Genomic DNA, 23,575 nt, shown 5'->3' on the forward strand with positions numbered 1-23,575 from the left:
GACAACATCTATAACATCTAAGACTATATATATAATATCTACGTACTAACGCTCTAAATCCCGGTCTTAGATGTTAATAGCTAGCCGGGTTATTTAGAAATTATTAATTTACGTAATTTAAGCATTTTATATTTTAAGGCTAAAGACAACTATATCTATAATATGTTAGACTATATATATATTATCTAGGTACTAAACCCCTAGATACCGGTCTTAGATGTTATATAGCTAGTCGCGTTATTTAGAAATTAATAATTTACGTAATTAAAGTATTTTTTGTTTTTAAGGCTAAAGATAGCTATATCTATAATATATTAGACTATATATATAATATCTAGGTACTAAGGCCTTAGATTCCTATCTAAGATATTATATACCTAGTCGTACTTATTAAAATAAGGTAAGTTACGTAATTTAGGTATATTACGTTTCTAGTCTAAAGACAACTATATCTATAATATATTAGACTATATATATAATATAATAATTAAGACGCCGGTCTTAGATATTATATAGCTAGTCGCGTTATTATAAGGCTAGTAAGGTTAATACTAATAATATACTACGGAAAGGGACTAATCTATAGAGCTAGCTCTAAACGCTTAGTTATTAGCTAAGGTTCCGTCTTATATCTCGAGTCCTTCCGACATACCTTAGATAGCTACCTATTGTTATACCCCTTTTCTTACTTACTAGTAGATAATATAAGACATACTCTACGCTTTATCCTATTACCTATAGTAATATAGCGATAGTAATATCGTAAGGTATATATATAGTAACCCTCTAAAACTAACTACCGAGTATATAAATTAGAGTTTTTATAGGACCCTAATATATATAAGAAAGAGTAGTAACGACATTACGATTAAGAGATAGTTATTATAGATTATTTAGGATTATTAAGAATATATAGATACTACGAATTATGTTTATTACGGAGTTTAAGATCTAATAGCGTAGTTTATAGTACTAGTTTTAAGATTTAGCGATATACGATACTAGCGTCCTTTTAGCGTTCCTTTATTACTATTTATAGCGATAGTTAGAATAGTATATAGAGTAAAGCTAGAATTAAGTTACTACGTTATTACTATTAAGCCTCCTTATTAGTTATATCTATATTAATCTTTTACGTCTTAATAATCCGCTCGTTTAGGCTTTACTAAACGTAGTTTATTAAACCCTCTATAAGCGCCGGTTACTTAGTCGCTATTAAAGACACCTCGTAAGTTAGCTTCTTCGTTATTAATTATACTATAGGTACCGAGTAAGAGAGACTTATAAACTATACCTCGGAAACTAGAGCGGGTAGTCTACCTATTATCTCTAGTAACACTGCCGCCTCTATATTTATTATCCTTTATATAAGTAAAGTCCCTAACGCTATAGCTACGAGCGATATTATAGCTAATACCTCTAATAGCCTTATACGAAACTATTCTAACTTAGGATCCGATACTAGTCCTTTTACTAGCGCTAATTCTTCTACTATAGCTAGTAGCGGTCGTTATAGCCGCTCTACTAACTAAGGTTAAGTAGTTTACTAGTAATTAGGATACTAGGAGGTAGATAGTACTTATTTAAGAGATAGTAGTAGTCTACTAATATAAATAATAATTATATATAATAGCTAGAGGATTTTAATATTATAATAGATAGTAAGGTAGTAGACTAGTTTAATATAGCGCTTAAGTAATTACTTAACGTACTAACGTAGGAATTAGTCGATAAGGTTACTAGAGAATTCCTTAAGAAGTAGTAGACTAAGTTATCTACCGACCCTACTACTACTATTAAGTAGATTACGAATCTTATGTAGGGTAACGATAAGTCGCTAAAGGACTATAGTAATAGAGCTAATATCCTCCTTTATATAGCTAGAGTTACCGACTTAACTAATAATATTAGCCCTAGATCCGGCGTCCTTAATATTATAATTATATACTTCTATAAGGGCCTTTATAATAGATGTCTAAGAGTGCTCGTTCTAAATAAGGTAGCTCCTATAACACTTTAGTCTATAGTCGTAAAGATCGAGGCTAGTTATCGCTAAATAGAAGTAAACGAGCGACTATAGCGTAAAGAGTAGACTTAGTAAGAGCGTAAACTACTATCTAAATATATAACCCTTACTTAATAAGGTAGGCTAATCCTACTAGACCTCGAGCTCCGCATTATCTTAATTACTAATACTAGATTTAAGAAGTTATCGATAAAGACTATAGTATATACGGAGTTATTAAAGATCCTTTAGTAATAGTAGTAGTAGTAGTTATAATATTACTTACTAACTCTACTACTACTACTAAGAGGGCAATCGCTATAGGATAACTAGTAGTAACTATAAACTCTACCGCGTTAGACCTTACTATAGTAGTAGTAGTAGTAGTAACTATACTAGTCTCTATATATACTATCCGCTTCTTAGTAGTTCCGCTAATAGTCTATAAGCCGTTAAGGGTCCTTCTAAGGGAACTAATAACTACGCTAAGATCCTAGTACTAGCTAGCTACTCCCTCTATTTTACTACGAAGTACTAAGAATAACGAAGAAGAAGCACCTCGACTATAATCTAACTACCTCTTTAATCCCTATTATTAATAGCTCCCTAATCTACCGCTATTTATCTAATTCTCTATACTATATATATAGCTAGCGTAGTTATAAACTAAGAAACTATCTAAATAAGCTTATATAGCTATAGGAGTAGGAGTTTATATATAACCTTATAGAGGTATAGGCTAAAGAATATAGAGCCGACGTAGCTTCTAGACGCTTCGTTCTATTTAGTTAGCGCTAGCAAACTTAGTAATAAGGCTAGTAGCCGTAATAAGGATACCGCTTAAATACTCTACTAGCTACTATAATAAGTACGGGAGTATAGTAATCTTATTATTAACGCTAGGCCGGAGCGAACGTAATATATATAGGAACGCCTTAATCTATACCGTAGTCTATTACCGAATACGAGCTTCTCGTAGACTTAAAGTTCTATACTACGCTAGCCTAAACCTTAAGCGTTAACTAACTTAATACGAGTAATAGGGTTACTAAGCTTTATAAGGAAACTAAGGAAGAGCGAGAACTTAGCCGATAGCTCTACGGTAGTATGTTCGAGGAAGTAGATGTTATAGATCTTATAGGCTATAAACGCGGTCGTAATAAGGATAATATTAGTAAGCGAGAACTAGTAGTAGCTACCTCTTAATACCTAGCGAGGCGTATCGAGTAGTAGCGTAAAGACTATAAATACTAAGAGGAACTAGATAAGGTAGTACGGAAGTACCGAACGGGAATAGAGAGACAATATACTCGTCGCTAGTAAACTCTTTACGAGGAAGCGACGTATAAAGCTTAGTAGTCGCTAGTACGGCCGGTTAAGAAGACTAGTATACGTAAGTAGAAGGCTCTTAAGCCGATTAACGTATTTATTAGAAAACTACTACTAGTAGTCTCGGACGTACTAGACGAGACCTATATTAAGGTCCCTATTACCTAGCTCGTATAATAGTTACGCTTCTTTAGAGACGGAGCTAAGAGCTACCTAAGCTAACTACGACAACGCCGAGCTAGTAAGACTAAGAGAGTAAGATATAATAATAAGTAGGATAAGGATAAGGATAAGCTCTTCGACATATCCGCCTATATCCGGGCTATAACTAATATACTACTACTACTAACCTTATAACTACCGCCGACCTTACGACTAGTAGCGCTAGCCCCTACGAACGTACCTTAATAGAACAAAGCAACTTAGCGAGTAGGACTAGTATAATACGTAGGAGATACTATCTTCCCTATAACCGAGGCTTAATACTATACGAATTTACCCTTCTAGGCTAGTGCTATAGATATAGATAATCCTAATACCCTCGTAATAACTATTTCGGCTATATTAATTAGAGCCGCTAAAGAGACGCTCAAGGATATATAGGCAGATATCCTAAGGATCTAAGCTAGTAGCAAAGCGATAGTAGAAGCTATTAGTACGGATATCCTCGCCGACATTAAGCGGTAGACTAAGCGTAATACGGAAGATAAGGCGTTCGGCCTTCTAATAACCCTTATTAACGTTAATACTAATTAATTAGTAGATATACCTCGTAACTAAGTACTCGTAGACACCGGAGCCGACATTAACCTTATATACCCTTATCTTCGTAAGGCTATAAGGCTACTATTATATAATAGTAGTATACGGTTCCCCTCGATGTTAATAAGCGTTATAGGTAGTAAGATATATAAGCTCCCTTATTTTATAGTATTCGATATAAACATCCGAGGAGTATAGCGTTTAATATAGGCATTCGTATGCCCTATTAAGAAGATAGGCTCTTAAAAACTATTAATAATCCTTAGACTTCCCTTACTTTATAAGCTTAACGCTATTATTAACATCCGTAAAGGCACTATTTAGATTAGAGACCCTACGTATAAGAAGGTCGTCGTACTTAAGGTACTAGCTTAACTATTAGTCGTACCTAAAATTAAGGTGCGTACTAAGGACGTATATATACTGTTCGTACTATTAGACGAGGATTCCGATAGTAATAAGGACGAGGAGATAGAAGATGCGAGTAACGATAAGTATAGCGATACCGATAGTAATAAGGATTTTTATTAAGTCTACCTTACAATAAGAAACTACGGACTATTATTACTATAGTTAATACTATTACTACGTAGGAAACTAATACGATATTAGTTATAAAGAGTAACACTAAGGGTTTAGTTATAAAGAGCAATATCGAGGATTTAGTTAAGAAGGGCAATACTAGAACAATAACTCCTTACGCTAGAATAGTAATACCATTACTAAGAATTAGCTCCGTACTAAATATAGAGCTCGCGCTCGCTAAAAACAAGGCTACTAGCCTTACCGAGTTCGTTCTATCCTCTACCGACTATATGTTCCCTACCTACCGCCGTCTAAAACCTCGTACTATCGACATAACTTAATCTATAGACATACTCGCGGCGTAGGCAAAGGTAGTAAAGGTAGGACTCGGTCTAGTAATACCGAAAAGCGATATATATAAGGTCCTTTTAATACTATAGACCTATCGAGACCTTAGATTATTAGGACTCGAGGACCTTAGACCGCCGACCGACCTTCTTATCTACCGAGTTTACCTAAAGAATAGTACCCCGACTTACTACGCGTAGCTACGCTATATAACTATATAGAAGGAATAGTAGCTACGGAAGTTCGTAACTAAAGGGATATAAGCTAGTATATATAAGCGTACGATAGTCGCGAATAGTAAACTATTACTATAGTAGTTAGATCTAGTTATAGTTAGTAAGGACAATCCGGACGGCATAAGGCTAACGTTTAATTACTATAACGTCTACGAAGAACTAGCTAGATTATAGATATCGCTCGTAGCCGCTAACTACGACTTCCTCTTAAGATTTAGCTATAACGTCTTTAGCTTCTTCGACCTTAAAAACGGGTATTAGGGAGTTAAGGTATATAAACCTAATTATAAGTACCTCGCGTTCTATATCCCTAACCTTAGCTAGCTATAGCTAATACGAATACTATAAGGCGCACGCTTATTAGCTTATACGTTTAATAAGTTAGGGCAAATCGCCTTTAGACTAATACTACTATTACTAGAAGGTTAACGTACGCCGAACTACGACGGTTTAGAACCTTCGTTTATTTATAGAATAACCGACACTAGTCCGCCGGACATAATATTCTATATTAACGACATTACTACTACTTACTACGACTAGACTATATACTAGAAGTTTATTAAGGAGTAGTTCCTCCCTCGTATTAAATAGGCGATCCTTTATCTATTATAGAAGAAGGTTAAGCTAGGCTATAATAAGATTATAGTTCTTAGCGAAGTTTATAAAGCCGGTAGAAAGAAGTCTATTAAACCGGAGCGCGTAGCCTATATTATCGACTATCTAACGCCGAACAGCCTATTAGAAGCTAAAGGCTTCTACGGAGTTGTTTAGATAGTACGGTTATATATTAAGAACTTTAGCGAACTATCGCTACTAATTAGGGATACGATAAAATAGGACCCTAAGACCTTCGACTAGATAGACATATACTAGCTAGTATTTAACCTACTTAAGGAGCTTATAGTAGTAGTAGTTAAGGTTTATAGGCTTAATCTAGTCCTAAGCGTAGAGATATATATTAACGCCTCTAGCCGCGGCTATAGTTACTATATTCGTTAAAAGTAACTAGGAAACCGCTAGGTACCGCTACTATACGATTAATTTGCTTTTAACGCCGCCGAACGAAACTATAGAACCTATAAGCGCGAGCTCCGAGTACTTACGTTCTTTATATATAAGTATATATATATATTCTTATCTACCGAGCCTTCTACTATCTATATAGACTATAAGCCTATTATAGGGTTTATAAATGCTTAGGCTAATAGAATCTACGTATAATAGTAAGATAAGCTTAGACCTCTTAATATTAAGATTATCTATATTAAGGGAAAGAAGAATGTCGTTACTAACGGACTATTATAGGCGATATAGAATAAGGACTACTTACCGAATAACGCGATAGCCGCGCTAAACTTAGTAATAGATAAATACCGCGATAACCTTAAATTATAGATTTAGAAGAATAGAAAGAGTAGATATAAGGACGTATTATAAACTTTTTGCTCCTAGGGGAAGAGAGAGGAATATATTAACTATATAAATAGTGCGAACTCTAGAATAAACGCTAATACTAATACCGAGACTACCGAGCCCTTATCTATAAACGCTAACGCCGACACTAGTATAGACTTAATTATAACGGAATTCTATAGCCTCGGGGATTACTAGCTATCTACGAGAGTTACGAACATTAACTTAGCTACTAGTATTATCGAATAGTGCTCTACCTATAATAAACGTCTTCGTAATAGCGACCGTTACTACTACCTCCGCTTATCGGAGCCTTAGCCTTTATAATAGAATAACTAAGAGCTACGTATAGAATAGGAGCTTATTCGCGAGATAGAACTAGAATAAGAGAAGGAAGGCTACGGATAGAAGACCTTTAGTCTACCGTAAATAGAGTTATAAACTACGGTTAAGGACAATATAATATATATAGCCTTAGTTATATTACTTAGAGCGGAGATCTATTACCTATACTATATTAATAAGCTCGAAGTATATATTAAAGGATTATGTAGTTATAAGTGCTACTTTACTAACTCGGAAGTAGAGGCTAGGGGAGAGGTTTAGTCCGATAAGACAGTCGCCCTTTAAGAATAGTAGTATAGTAATATCGTCTAATAGTACCGCTATTAATAAAACCCTCTAAATAGGACGGCTACTTAGCTCCGTACCTTTAAGGGCTAAATTAAGCATTTCCGCTATTACGCTAGCACTAGAATACTCTATTACTACCCTAAGGGAACGAATAAATACCTACTATATATTAGCCCTACTTAAGTGCCCCTTATACTTAAGACAGCTTACGACAAGTTTAGCTATTTTAATAGTCGTATTATATATTAGAAACTACTTAACGTCGTTTAGTAGCCGTCTATAATTAAGGACATTTATAAATATATTAAAGGCTATATTAACTATACGCTTTAGAATATAACTACTATAGTCCCTTAGCCGTATACCGCTCTACCGGTTATATACCCTTATAAGGTTCTAGAATCGACCTAATAGGTCTATTCGACCCTTAAGATTATAATATAAGGTAGCTACTCTATATTACCGATATATTTATACGCTTTAGTAAAGTCGAGCCTTAGAAAGATAAGGAAGCTAAAACTACTAACGCTACGATCTTATAGGTATTCTTACGCTCTACTAAGCTAGTCGCTATCTTTTATAACCCTAGTAAGGAGTTCGTAATAATAGTAGCGTAGCTTACGTCTTAAGGTATCTATACTAAACCCTTACTAACTATATCTAAGAGACTTACTAGTACTATAGAAAACATAATTAAGACGATTAGACGTATGCTTAAAAAAGGCCCTAGCCTTATAGTCGATTTACGCGGTTACCCTATTAATATACTAGATTAATAGCTAGTCGCAACTACTAAAGTAATAAGAATCGCTATTTTGTTTTTGTTTGTTTGTTTGTTTGTTCCATTTACGTCCTTTTGGAGTCTAAGACTATGTAGGACGGCTTTGCCCTAAAGGCAAAGCAGTAGATCTAGTTACAATCAGATTCTTTAGTATTCTTTGACCTTAGGGGAAACCCCGTGCCTAAGGCAGGACCTGCAAGCAGAATCTGCCGAAGGACTTTAAAACAGCGCAAGACAAAGGAAATCAAACGAGTGTTGCAGCCTAGGGCTGCAGAATTTTCGCGCCAAGCTTTTTGTAGAATTTTCAGCGGATCCTTCCGCTTCGCACGCACGCTGCAAATTCGAAATGCAGTGCAAAAGCACTACAAAAGCAGCTGTCCAACTCGCTGCCCCCTCTTATCCTTAATATGCCTTTGTAGAACTGCATGCCGCTTCCAAACGCATACAGCTACGCAGGTTAATCGCAGAGTTGTAGATTCCACTAACTGTTCTAGCTCTTTAAAGTGCACTTTTCCGTAGAGGACCCGAATCTCTAGAGGGAAAGAGGTGCGATTTCAGTTCGGATTTCGAGGAGGTGCGCGTATAGGATAGAGTGGACTGCTTCTTCTTGTTCGCAACGTAGAGGGCTGTTCGTTCGAATCGTGCCGTTGTTCTGTTATAGCTTGTATTTCGAGGCGGATTTCGAGAAGGATTTCGGGCGGATTTCGAGAGGTTTTCGAGGAGGTTTCTTCCAGGTTTCTTCCAGACTGTCTTGGTTTCCCTTCCGAGGAAGGTACTTACGACGGCCACCGCGTGAAGGTGCAGTCTGTTCGGCCGTCTATTTAGAGTCTAAGTAACAACACCGGAAGCCTTATACTCGTTTATCCTTTCTACTATCTCTAGTAAGTAGTTATAAGGCTACTACTACGCTAACTAACTACGTTACTTTATACTATAAACTAGCTATCTAGTAGCTACTAATACTAAACTACTTCTAGTACTACGAACGCTCTACTCTTTATGTTTATAAGTAGACCTCGCGAAGCGCTAAGAGCTATATACTACTTTACTTAGTAAGTAAGTAACGTTTAGATAACCGTTCGTTACCGTTGTTCTACTCGCTACTCCGTAGAGCCTTACTTTTACTTCTACTTAACTAATTAATATATTATGCAACGGATTACTAAGCAGCATTAAGATTATAATATACAACTACTTAGCTATAAGGCCTCGGTTTCTTAGTTAGGTAGTATAATATATACTTTCGGATCTAACGCCTATTATTACTACTATCTCTATATTAATATAACGACCTATACTACTACTATACCGACTACTATACTATTCGATCCTTTATACGGCCGGCGCGTAACTATTTAGCTAACTAGCATTATAATTAAGGCATCGTCGCTATAGAGAGACGACTTAATTAGATAGGGAGTAGAAAGGGACTAATCCGTAGAGCTAGCCCTAAACGCTTAGTTATCTACTAAGTATACCGTCTTAATATCGAGTCTATTATACCTACCTTAGATAGACACCTATAACTATACCCTTTATCTTACTTACTATTACTACCCTTTAGGAAACCGTACTATCTATCTAGCCCCGAAGAAGACGCACTTAAGAAGTAGGTTAACGATATAGTTACTAAGGGTATAATTCGTAAGTTAACCTCTAAAGTAGCCGCTCTAGTTTGTTTGTTTGTTTGTTTGTTCCATTTACGTCCTGTAGGAGTCTATAACTATGTAGGACGGCTGTCTCGCGACAGCAGTCTATCTATGTACAATCGTTGTTCTCTCGTATCTCTTAACCTTAGGGAAAGACCCGTGCCTAGGATAGTAGCAAGCTAGTATCGAAGGACTTTAAAGAAAGACAAATAAGGAAAAGTAAAAGGAGTGTAGGCTAGACGGTCTCGTCTTCGCCTCTTGCTAGGTGCCAGGACCTAGAAGCAATCTTTGTATCCGAGAGAAAGGTAGTAAGGTGTTTCCGGAGTTCCTTATCTTCTACTATTTCTAGTAGAGATTGTGCTTGTCGTAGCGGTAGTAGCCTAAATACATCGTAGATAGGGCAGCTACATACGAGGTGTTCTGCTGTTTCTCGTCGTCCGCAAGGGCAGTCTAGCGTCGTTACGTGTCTAAAGCGATAGAGATAGGACTTTAGGTATCCGTATCCTAATAGGATAGTATAGAAGGCACTAGTTAAAGCGCGTCTTCCTCCTATTCTATGTTTTCCTAGCGAGCTCTATAGAAATCGACTAAGGTAGCTATTTGTATTCCTAGGTACCTTATTAATCTCCCGTTGTCTTGCTATTTCGTATCGGGTTTTCCAGACGCTAAAGAGATCGTCTTTTGCGTAGTTAGCCCTCTCGTGTTCTACGAAATGCTTGTATTGTCGGAGTCGATAACAGAGTAGTTGTATCTGTGTTCTCTGTCGTTTTTGCGGAAGTATCTCTCTCGAGTCCTCGTGTCGGACTTCTCGCGTATCCGAAGGCGCGCTTTAGATAGCGAGTCTTACGGGGTAGTTTTCGGGTAGCTTTGCTGCGCGTAGAGAGTATAAAATTGACTATCTCTCTAGGCGTAGATCCGGGGGGAAGAGATTTAACTCTACTTCGGACGGGACGTTTAGGGCGGTACGGAAAATGCCTAGGATCTTTCTACAAGCTTTACTTTGTAGAGATACTAGAGGTTTCATGCTCTTTTTCGACCGCTACCAAACCGGGGCCCCGTAGTCTGCTATTGTAGTAACGCAGGCTAGGTAGATCTTTCTTAACGATATAGAAGACAGACCGCGTTCGGTATTTGCTAGTCTTTCTAATCGATAGAATGCTGCTTATGCTTGTGCCGATCTTATTGCAATGTGCTCCTTAAAGGTAAGACCGGCATCTAGCTAAATCCTAAGCTACCTTATCGCTTTCTTCGCTAGGCGAACAATATCGCCGTTTAGAAGAATTACCGGGCAATCGGACCCTTTCCCTTTCGAGAAGTGTACTAGGTCTGTCTTTACTAGGTTAAAAGCAATCGAGTTCTTCTTTCCTAGGTCTATTAGCCTTCTTGCCTTATGTTCTAGTACCTTAGAGTTCTTCTTAAGGGACGTAGACGAGGTAGATAGTCTAATGTCGTCGACGTAGGAACTAGGAGTAACTCCTTATAGCGAGAAGGATATATCGCGCGTATAGATAAGAAAGAGGATAGGAGACATCGGGCTGCCTTGCGGAACGCCGATCTCTACGTCCTGGAATTCCTGTATCTGTCCGTCGAATGCTATTCATAGGCGTCTATTGCTTATAAACGACTAAACCTAATGTATAAGGCTGTGCGGAAGCCTTAACTGGATTATTATTCTTAACAGTCGGTTCTTTGCAATGTAGTCGTATGCTCCTCTTACGTCGAGGAAGATAACCGAAGTCTTCTTTTTCTTTCTTCGATTCTCCTCGATTTCGTTCGTTAAGAGAAGCACCGTATCGATAGCCGATTTCTTCTTTCGCCCTCCTAACTACGAGTCGTGTAGAAGGGGCTTCGTCTCTGCGATAATCCCTAGGCGTTTTGCGAGTATTCTCTCGCTAATCTTGCCGAGGTAGTTTAGGAGAGAGATAACTTGGTAGGCCTTAGGGACCGAATAGTCTGGTTTTCCCGGCTTTGCTAGAACTGCGCCTGTCGCAACTTTCTAGCATTAGGGGTGGTGTCCTTCGTCGAGTAGCCTACTGTATATACGTAGAAAGGTAATAGGAATAGCGCCGTACGCTTTACTAATAATAGCTTGCGTAATACCGTCTAGGCCCGGCGTTTTTCCTTTTACTATCTTCGTGCTATAGGCGGCAGCGAGTTCCTCTTCGGTTAGCGTAGTCCAGCCCTAATCCCCGGCTATATACGCTTCCTAACGGCTAGGTAGAGGTTCCTCGGTAGGAGGGCGCGGAAATAAGGCTTCGGAGAAGGCCTTACATTTCCCCTCGAAAGAATCTTCGTTGTTTATCGTAGGTATCTGTCTTCGGCTGCTATTCCTAGTATAGGACATAGCTTTAAAGATAGATTTCGAGTCTTCTTTTTCGAGGAAAGCGTTCTAGTAGTTCTTCTTAGCTGTTTTAATAGCTTAGAAGTACTCGTTTCTCGCTTTTGTATACGCCTCTTTCTCGTCTAGCGTCGGCGTACGTCCGTAGGTAAAGGTCTGTCTATATGTTCTAGACATTGTACGGCGTAGTGTGCGTAGCTCTCTATTCTACTAAGGTTTTGCGTAGGCGTGTACTACTTTCTCTGGGATTGCTCCCCGCATCGATTCGGTAATACACGAGGTAAAGGAGTCTGCGATGTCGTCGAGGGAGTTCGTATAGTTAATAGACGTCGCCTTGCTTATTAGGAGATCTGTAAACAGTTCCTAATCCGCGGAAGCTATATCTAGAACTACTTTCTTCTGTTAGGCTCGATCTTGCGTGCTAATAAGGTCTATAGATATAGCCTTATAGTCTAAGCCTATCGGAATCGTTCTCTAGTCGATTTCTTTCGTAGATAAGGATCCTCTTATAAACGTAAGGTCTAGGACCGACTCTGCGTCTAGGTGCGGCCTATAGAAGGTCCCGACACCTATCGTATTACGTAGAGTAAAGCCCTAGTCTTCTATCTACTCTATAAATTCGCGGGCGCTAGTAGTATCCTTTCCCCTCGGATCCTAGGACGGGTGTCTAAGGTTAAAGTCTCCTACTAGTAGAGTGTTTAGAAGGAACGTATTGCGTAGAGAGTAGAGGCTTCTCTCTGTTGTTCGTCGGTTTTGCAGGTTCTCGGTATCCCGAAGGTCCTTCTCGTTGTAGAGATTAACTATCTGGATCTTGTTGCCCTTCTTGTCTAAAATAACAAAGGAAAGTATGTCGCTGTCGTCTAATAAAATAGGAGAGATATTAACGTTAAGTCTTGTGCTAATATATAGCATTGTTCTTGGCCGGATCGTCGAATCCGTAGTCGTTAGGAATAGCTAGTTGTACTCCCGGTGTGCGATAGATCTTGTCTCTTTGTAGCCTGTTATCGGGTCTTCTATAGTCCACGGTTCCTGGACTAGTAGAAGGTCGGCTTTCTGCTTAACCGCGACGTCTAAGGTAGACTCTGTAGCCTCGATAGATTAGTTAAGATTGACGTGGAAAATCCGTAGAGAGTGTTCTAACATGTAGAACGTTCTAGGGGCCTCCCTTTCTGTTGTATACGATCCTTCGCCTTCTCGACTCTTAGGCTGTCCGCGCCTACGTATAGACGGTTTTGAATAGCCCTTTTTGCCTCCTCCTAGCCGCTCTAGTAATTATAGTCTAGAAGCCTAGAGGTAGCCTACGTATCTATATCGATTACCGAGCCTTAACTATACTTATAGTTAAGAACCGCTATCTAATCCCCTTAGTTTAAGATACCCTTACTCGACTTAGTAGAAAGAAATACTTTACTAAACTCGACATTATCGCTACGTTTAATCGTATTAGAATCGTAGCCGGCTACGAACATAAGATAGCGTTTACTACTCGATACGGGTAGTTCGAATGCCTCGCTATACTATTTAGACTATATAATGCGCTAAGTACCTTTTAGTTAGCTATTAACTACGCCCTACGTAAATACCTCGATAATTTCTACTTAGCCTACCTCGATAATGTCCTTATATTTAGTAATACGCTTAAAGAGTATAAGTAACGCGTCCGTAAGGTTATCGATAGGCTATATAAGTGTTAGGGAACGACTAGGGTATCGCTGCTCCGGGCCTAAATCGGGCCCGTTCTAGGTCCGATATAGACCCGATATAGACCCGAGGCTACCCTAAGCGAGGCTTAGCGCACATATTCCCTTTTGTTCCCTTTCGCCTCCCTTCGTTATACTCGGTAGGCAATATAGACATTCGTATACAGACTACTTATACGTGTTAGTTGCTACCTAGTTATACTACCCTTATAGTATTTTGCCTCTAAACCTACTAAGGAATTAGCCGCACTAAGTACTAGAGTAGGTACTATCGATCCCCGATTTAGTACTAAATTAGAACTAAGAAATGCCTCCTAAGAAACCTACTTAATAGCCGGACGGCAACCGAGGCCTAAGTAACGCCCTATCGTTATTAATAAGACTTAGCGATCTACCGGATAATAAGGAGGACGAGTAGGAAGATATAGGAGGACGATATATAGGGACACCCGATATAGACCTAGAACAGACCCTAACGAGCCCGGGGGCAGACCCGAACACGGATCCAGACTACCTATAGGTCCCTTAGTACGTTAGAGACTACATCTAGGGACTAAGGTAGGTTTAGATCGTACCTATAATAGCGAAGCAACGAGCGGCGTATATTAAGGCCTGCTAAGATGCCGCCGCTATCTACGATATAGAATTAGATTTTATTAAGAAAAGAAAGAGAGCTCCTTCTAGCCTACAATTAGTAGAAAGGAAAGTTAGGCCTAAATCGGACCCGATTTAGAGCCTTCTTAAGTCCGGACTAGGATATATATTAGAGGCCTCCTCCCCGGAGGCTCTTCGTATATAGGTTAGCGACTACGAGAACCGCTTCTACTTTTATAACGTTCCGGATAATATAACCGCGAACAACCGGTCTCGACGTACCGCTTAGGCTATCGAACGAGTTAAGCTAAAGGACCTCCGCGCTACTATCGTACGCTACTAGGCAGACGGCCGAACAGACTGCACCTTCACGCGGTGGCCGTCGTAAGTACCTTCCTCGGAAGGGAAACTAAGACAGTCTGGAAGAAACCTCCTCGAAAATCTCTCGAATCCGCCGAAATCCTTCTTGAAATCCCTCTCGAAAACCTCTCGAATCTGCCCGAAATCCTTCTCGAAATCCGCCTCGAAACACGAGCTACAACAGAACAACAGCACGATTCGAACGAATAGCCCACGCTACGAACTAGTCCACTCTGCCCTATACGCGCACCTCCTCGAAATCCGAATCGAAATCGCATGTCCCTTCTCTAGAGACTTCGTCGCCCTCGAAGGAAGCATACATGCACTTTAAAGAGCTAGAACTCGGTAGAATCTACAACTCTGCGATCAACCTGCGTAGCTATATGCGCTAGAAGGCGGCATATAGTTCTACAAAGGCATATTGAGGACAAGAGAAGGCAGCGAGTTGGACAGCTGAATTCGCAGCGTGTGTGCGAAGCGGAAGGATCCGCTGAAAATTCTACAAAAGCTTGGCGCGAAAATTCTGCAGCCCCGGCTGCAGACAACGACACTCGTTTGATTTCCTTTGTCTTGCGCTGTTTTAAAGTCCTTCGGCAGATTCTGCTTGCAGGTCCTGCCTTAGGCACGGGGTTTCCCCTAAGGTCAAAGAATACCGAAAAATCTGATTATAACTAGATCTACTGCTTTGCCTTTATGGCAAAGCCGTCCTACATAGTCTTAGACTCCGAAAGGACGTAAATGGAACAAACAAACAAACAACAAACAAAAAACGCTACTAGGCAGACTACCCCGACGACTACGCCTTAGACGCTATCTTCGAGTAGAGTAACCTTAAGGAGGTGCTCCGCGATTAGATTACTCTAAAGGCGACCCGTATAGTAGAGCTCGCGACCTAGTATTAGTACTATAAGTAGCTTAATAACTAGTCCGTAGGCAACTTCTATACCTATATATAAGGATTAGAAGCCTGTATAGATGTAGTGCTAATAACGAGCGAGGAAGATAGGTAGAACCGGAAGAGTTTCTACTACTCTAAGCTATTAGAAGACCTCTAGAAGGAGATTAATAAGAACGAGAAACTCGCTAGTACGTACGACGTAGCGGAGCTTATAGACATCGCATTAATCTACGAGAACGTCTACTTCCTAAAAGGACGCTCTAGGGCTCGCGACACTAAACCGAAGAAGGACCCGGAACAGCCCCCGTCCGGCCCTACGAGGGCTACGAATCCGCCCTAGAATCCGAGGGGTCGGGGCGGAGGCCGACTAGGCTAGAGGGGTAGCTACGGAAACTTCGCCTACTACATAAACGATACGCCCGCTTCCGGCGTTAATCGTATACTAGCGGGGCACGTTAAGGAGGTAAAAGAGTAGCCTTAGTTAAAGTTATCGTCGTATAACTTAGCTCCCTTAAGCTAGGGCCGAAAATAAGAGGGAAGGAAAGAAGACTAGCGATTAACGTCTAGATCCGCGACGGCGACGGTAGGCTCTAAACGCTAATAGCGCTAGTCGACTATAGGGCGTAGATTAACCTCGTCTCCTAATATAAGGTTTAATTACTTTAGCTCCCGAGTAATAGAGCCCTAGTACTAAAGGTTAAGTTCTTAAACGACTATTAGATAACAGTCTATAAGGGCTACGACCTAACAGTACTAGTAAAGGACTTAAACGGGGTGTTATAGGGCAAATAGTACTAAATATAGTTTACGGTATAGCGTAGTTTTAGGTCTTAGCGATATATAGTAGTCGGATTCTTCCTTTTTTTAAGGATCTAATAATAACATTACCGGTCGTCGGTAGCACTTAATGCACTTTATAGCTACTACTTATTTCTTAATATAATTCTACGCCCGATACCGCGCCCTTAGGTAATTATATACTTACCTCTTAGTGCCTTAGGTTAGTAGTAATCGATTCTAACTACTATATTTTCTAGTAGACGATATAAGACTCTTTACGGCTCCTTTATACGAAGGAAAGGGCATGCTCGGTAAGTGCATAAGTCGTCTATATTACATATAATAGTTATAGGAAAACTCGGATCTACGGACGTACCCCTTAAGGACTCGGATATATAGTACTAAGAAAGATACGCGGCATATAGAAGCTTTACTCGTACCGAAGACGGTAGTCGTGCACTCGTTCGTACTATAGGCTATTAATAGGGCGAAGTAGAAGCACTTAAATTAAGGAAACCTAAGCGTATACCGAATCTATAGTATAGCTTATATAAGGTTACTAGAAACATAGCATATTTAAGAACACTAGGCGTATAGTTACTCGTATTATAGCTTATTTAAGGCTTAAGGAAACCTAAACGTACACCCGCTCGTAGTATAGTTTATATAAGGCTTATAGTTTACCTCTGCTCTAAAGACGGCGTATATATACCCGCTCGTACTATAGTACGCTAATATAGAGTACGAGGTAATCTCTTAATGTTTAAGGTTACGGTTACTAAACGCATAGTCGCTCGAAATATAGTTTATTTAAAGTTAAGGCTTAAGGATACCTCTAATTTAAAGACGGTATACGTACACCCGCTCGTACTATAGTATATTACTATAAATTGTAAAGTATAGACGGACGTATACTCGTACGTAGTATAGTCTACTTAAGATTAAGGAATTAAGGAAACCTAAATGCGTACCGAATCTATAGTACGGTTTATATATTGTTACTATTACTAGAAAACCTAAATAGACGTCTACTCGTAGCGTAGTTTATATACGGCTTAAGAATTATAGGAATTACGGATTAATAGTATACCTCGAAGATACGAAGAAACTAGATAAAATCTAACTAGAATTACTAGATACCTAGAGCGTAGGTATACTAAAAACCCTAAAAACTAGATGCCTCGCGATCGACATAACACTTCTTCTCTAAGGAACCGGCGACTGTAATTGTCGATTCCTACATTCCTCCGACACTTTCCGGCGATCGCTTATCGCTATACATTTTACTAGTAAGATTACTACTCGATCTATAATACCTCGTTTGCTATTAAGGATCGAGTAGTCTAAGGGCCTAACTTAGTAAGGATATCGCTGTTTAGAGCCGGCTCTTAATATTACGGTTTATAGATTACCCTCCGAGTAGGGAACGTACCGACTATATTAAAGAATCTTATAGAACCGAGTATTTGTACTTAAGTACCTCCTTATATATACCCGACATTTCGAGGAATTATCGCCTTCTACACTAATTAGTTAATAATACCTTAGCTCCCTTATTTCGTAGTTTATACCCCCCTCTTGTTTTAAACCTTACCGACACTAATTGCTATATCTTTAGGTAACACTAGCGACCCTACTAAGGCTACGGCTTCTTCTGCCGCTCGTACTAAAACTAGCCCTTCCTTAAGTAAGGATAACTCGGAGTCTTCTTAAGGTACTAATCCGACTATACCTAGCTAAGACAGCCTAGATTCGACTAAGCTTACTAAAGGGATTAGCCCTAACTAGGTAATACGTAAACCGAAGGGCGACGTTATACTCTCGGACTCTACCGATAGGCTAGAGGTTACCTTCGAGAGTAGTAATATAGCCGACTATATACAGTACTAGGCAGTAAGTCTGGGCCTTGGCGTCGAATTCCGAGATTCTCATAAATCAGCTCATGTCTTTAACACTGCACAACACATGGAGTTGTTGACGGTTTGAGCTGGTATGTGGTTTGTTGGAAAGCTGGCATTGCGCTCTATAATTCTTGTATACAATGTGTGTCCTTAATACTTCGTGTGCCAGCCCTGTGCAGCGATAAGTGCTTCAATCCTTCTTGGCATTGAATTAACCACTTCCTCGACAATGCGACGTGGAATGAGCTTCCACGCACGTGGCAGTGCCTCAATTAATGCCTCCTTCTGTCTGTCCTTGTTTGTGATGCTGTCGATGTCCGGTCTAACCTGATAAACCAGCTTCTTCAGGTGCCACCATACGTGCTCGATAGGGTTCATATCAGGGCTGTATGGTGGCCAGCCTATGTGCAGCCAGATGTTGTTGTCGGCCATCCACTGCTGCGTGAAATGCGCAGTATGCACCGGTGCGTTGTCCTGTTGGAAACACTGGCCTTCGTAAAGAGGCAAGAGCCCTTCCTCGAGAGTCTGGCAGTAAGAACGAGCTGAATACCCTCCACGAGGGCTGTCTTCGTCGCGTTGCATAACCACCAGCTCAGACTCCTGCAGCGTGTTGCCAATCATAGCCCAGACCATCACCGAGCCTTGTTTACCCTTGGGGTAGGTCTGTATCCGTTCCTTCGTCCATTTCTCACACGGATATCCGAATGCCCACACAGCCTCTTTCCCCGTGCCCTTCTCGACTGAACACTCGTCTGAAAACAGCCATCTTGACTAGTCTGTATCGCGGTGACGGTAGGCCCACGCAAGCCGAATGCGAGCATGTTCCTGTGTGAGCTCCGGACGCTTCTTACAACGCCAGTTTATCAAGTTGTGGTCGTGTAGTATTGCTCGTAGGATCCAGCAGCTGAGATTCGTGCCCGAGCCCTCGCGGAGCTGTTTGTACGTGTATTTTGGGTGTTTTCTCGCGATTCGAACGACGGATCTCGCGTCTCGTTCGGTGTACGTGCGAGGGCGACCGCTGCGAGGGAGGTTCTCGAAGGTGTTGCGTTTTGCGATACGCGCAAGAACGTGCTTGACAGTCGCGTGTGGAAGGGCTTCGTTAGCAGCGATAGCAGTGTCCCCTTCACCAGCGCACGCGCGTCCCCAGAGCTGGGATTTTTCGCTAAGCGTGAGTTCAGTGTTACGTCTGCGATTGTGTGAAATCTGTGACAACGGGGTGCGTGGTGTGGCCATTGAGAGCGTGTGGAAGAATGGTGTTGAAAAACGCGGTCACGAAGTTCACACGCCAAGGCCCAGACTTACTGCACCCCACTGTACGTAAGCCTATAGCTGCCGGAAGACGTAATACCGTAGCACTATTCGTTCGTCTTGCCCCTTTAATGCTAATGCCCGGAAGCACCGACGCTCCCCTCTTTAATAGTGCCGATATAACTACCTTCTTCGAGAATGTCGAAGACCTCTTTAAGGACTACTACAACCTATCTAAACTACCGGATCGTAAGAAGATCCGTAAGACTATTAAGTACTATGTCCCTACGCTACGTTCGTAGTTTAAGTTATTCGACGCCTTTATTAATAGCGACTAGTCTACGTTTAAAACAGAGGCCCTTCTTACTTAGCGCTAGTTTAACTCTACGGCTAGAACTAAGGACCGGTCGTTTCTCGAATAGCTAGTAGCTCGATAATCTAGTCGCTACGAGACTGCTAGTAACGAGGAGCTTCTTACATTCTATAGACACTTTAAAGCGATTGCTAGATGTCTATAACTAAACTAGCTCGATAATGTCTCTCGTATAAAGATGTTCTTTAAGGGACTTCTAGCCCGAGTTTCTTACTCTATTTATAGTCGCCTCGGTATTAACCTCCGTAATCCTACTACGTATGCTAACTTTAGTACTATCTATAAGGCGGTTTTTACTAAGATTAAGGGTAAAGCTAGATTTAAGGAACTTAGCGGCGATGTAGAAGATAGTATTACGGCTAGTCTTATTAGGGCATAAGAAATGTAGAAGCCGGTACCTATAGTAGAGCGTAGCTCTTATTCCCTATTCGGTCTATAGCGGCAATAGGAGTATAAACCGAGCGCTGCGATTAATAAGCTTAATCGACGTATACGGGATCTTAAGATCTTTCGATCTTAGACTTAGTCTACATAGCAACCTTAAGTGCCTATAAATCCTCCGATTAACGCACCTACTTACCGCGCCCCTATAGAAGACCTTAGTTTCTAGAGTTATATATATACGAACGCCGGTTTACTACCCCCTTAGCTTAGCCCTCCGGCACCCTGTCGCAATAGTATAGGAAGTGCTAGCGCGAATAGGTATAGAAGTAGTAGAGCCGGAACTAACCGTAACGAGCTTATACGCTAAGGTCGCTGCCTTAACTATAGAATGCCTAGTTATGTAGCCCGTAACTGCTATTTTATAAACTTCCTTCTTAACTAGGGTTAGGCGCACTAAGATACCGCCTACTACTCAAGCTACCTCCGACATTGACCCGATCATCACCAAACACGCACTATTCGAAAGCCCTTATCAAGGCCGTTCTAACGAACCCGCATTCACCCCGCTGCCCTCAAAACCTGCGCCGCTACTAGAGTTCAAAGATTCACCTTGTTGCCCCCTTTGGGGTGCAAATTTTGCTGAACTCCGGGATTTGGCCCCCACCTCCGAAACCTTATTCCGACCTTACCTCCCCTACACTCGAAACATTCCCTGTTTAGGGCATTGCACAAGGAAGGTTCACAACCTGTACTACAACACTTTAATACACCACAACACAACCAATACGCCGCCGATTCGGACGCTGTGTAGCCTGTTTAAAAGCCCTCGACGAGAGCTTTTATTCTAGCTATCAAACGCCCGATTTGGTCGAATTTTAAAAGAGCCAAAGGCCAAACAAGAGCAGTGTTCCTAGGATACACAAACATACATATACACATACACTCAGTTCTCTCTACACTAGAGTTACCTATTGTCCTACGCCGCCGAGAGAGGAAGCTAAAGGAGCAGTGTGGTTTAGTAAGGACGAATTTGCACCTCTAGGGATTAGAGTAGTAGTACTAGCTGTATAGCTAGATACTCTATATAGAGTATAGGCCTACCTTTCCCTAGAGACAAAGGTTGTCCCGAACCTGCTACGGCTACCCGCAGAACGCCTCTAAAGCCTGCTATAAAGACGCACGTTGCTACAGGCCAGAGTACTTCCTAGAAGCAGAGGTATATTTATATATCTCTTCTCTCCTCTTTGAAGTATACCTTCTCCCACTTTGTATAGTAGGGAGAAGAGTGCCCTAGTATCGCAAGTAGGCTAGGACCCGAACGCGATTGGAAATAGAGACGAACAAGCAGCCCTCTCGGCGTAAGACTGCTAAGCCTCTTTTCAAACAACAACAACAACAAGACAATGTCTACTGAGACGGAAATGACAGACGTAGGCTCAGCCCCTTAGACTCCAAAAGCTACGGCTAGAGGGGACGAGGAAGTTACGTTTAAGTCTCTTAAAACCCTGCCGTTGCCGGAGGAACTACTAAAAAGAACCGGCATTCCTTTCCTACCTAGGAAAAGGCAAAACCCCTTTGATTTCAGTAGCTCCCCGACTCGTAGCCCTTCTCTCGGAAAGAAACAAACACTCTCTTACACGCCCGCGAACGAGAAGATCCTACAAGCCCGACAGCTACTAGTCGAAGCGGCGGGGGATCTAGTCGGGTTTCCAGGAGAACAAACCCGGGTTCTCGACCTTCTCGAAGTCTTTCGGCACTTTACCGAGCGTACAGACTTTAGGACAACGTCCTAAATCCTCGCAAAGCAAGTCTCGAACCTAGAAATAACAACAAAGAAACTAGCAGCACAGGCGAAGAAGCCTACTTTCGCAGACGTTGTTAAGGGAGACAGCGGATCTACTACTACTACCTCTACCTCCTCGACAATAAAGACAACACAACAACAACAACAACAACAACAACAACAACAGTAGACGACCGTCTCCCGGAGGGCTAGCAAGCCGAAAGAACAAGCAGAACCGATGCCTCTTATCCTTATACCAAAGGATAAAGAGAAGGAACTCGACCAGATCGCAACCCGAGACAAAATCAACGACGCTCTTAAAGGCGAAGACTAAGAGCTAGCTGTCCTTGCGATAAAGAAATTATTTCGGGGTAACATTGTCCTAAACTTTGTAACAGAGAAAGCCCGCTAACGAACGATCGATAGCCTTACTAAGGTTACCGATATCGTAGGCGAGGCACGGGTAATAGAGGACTCTCTCTGGCACAAGGTCGTAGTCTACGGCGTCTCGACCGCGAACTTCAATACGCCAACGGGCCTACAGGACATTTAACGAGAAATTAAGACCTTTAATAGAGGTCTTAAACTCGCAGGCACCCCGATTTGGCTAACAAACGAAGAGAGAAGAAGGACTCTTACTAGGGCGACAGTTCTAGTAGGTTTTGCTACCGAGGAGGAGGCAAAAAGGGCTATTTAAAACTGTCTATACGTAGGCGCGGACAGCCTAAGAGTCGAGAAGGCGAAGGATCGTATACAACAGAAAGGGAGGCCCCTAGAACGTTCTACATGTTAGAACACTCTCTACGGATTTTCTACGTTAATCTTAACCGATCTATCGAGGCTATAGAGTCTACCTTAGACGTCGCGGTTAAGTAGAAAGCCGACCTTCTACTAGTCTAGGAACCGTGGACTATAAAAGACCCGATAATAGGCTACAAAGAGACGAGATCTATCGTACACCGGGAATACAACTAGCTATTCCTAATAACTACGGATTCGACGATCCGGCCAAGAACAATGCTATATATTAGCACAAGACTTAACGTTAATATCTCTCCTATTTTATTAGACGACAGCGACATACTTTCCTTTGTTATTTCAGACAAGAAGGGCAACAAGATCTAGATAGTTAATCTCTACAACGAGAAAGACCTTCGGGATACCGAGAACCCGCAAAACCGACGAACAACAGAGAGAACCCTCTACTCTCTACGCAACACGTTCCTTCTAAACACTCTACTAGTAGGAGACTTTAATCTTAGACACCCGTCCTAGGATCCGAGGGGAAAGGATACTACTAGCGCCCGCGAATTTATAGAGTGGATAGAAGACTAGGGCTTTACTCTATGTAATACGATAGGTGTCGGGACCTTCTATAGGCCGCACCTAGACGCAGAGTCGGTCCTAGACCTTACGTTTACAAGAGGATCCTTATCTACGAAAGAAATCGACTAGAGAACGATTCCGACAGGCTCAGACTATAAGGCTATATCTATAGACCTTATTAGCGCGCAAGATCGAGCCCAACAGAA

Source organism: Zymoseptoria tritici, chromosome 4, assembly GCF_000219625.1.
Source record: "Zymoseptoria tritici IPO323 chromosome 4, whole genome shotgun sequence".
Classification (NCBI taxonomy): Eukaryota; Fungi; Ascomycota; class Dothideomycetes; order Mycosphaerellales; family Mycosphaerellaceae; genus Zymoseptoria; species Zymoseptoria tritici.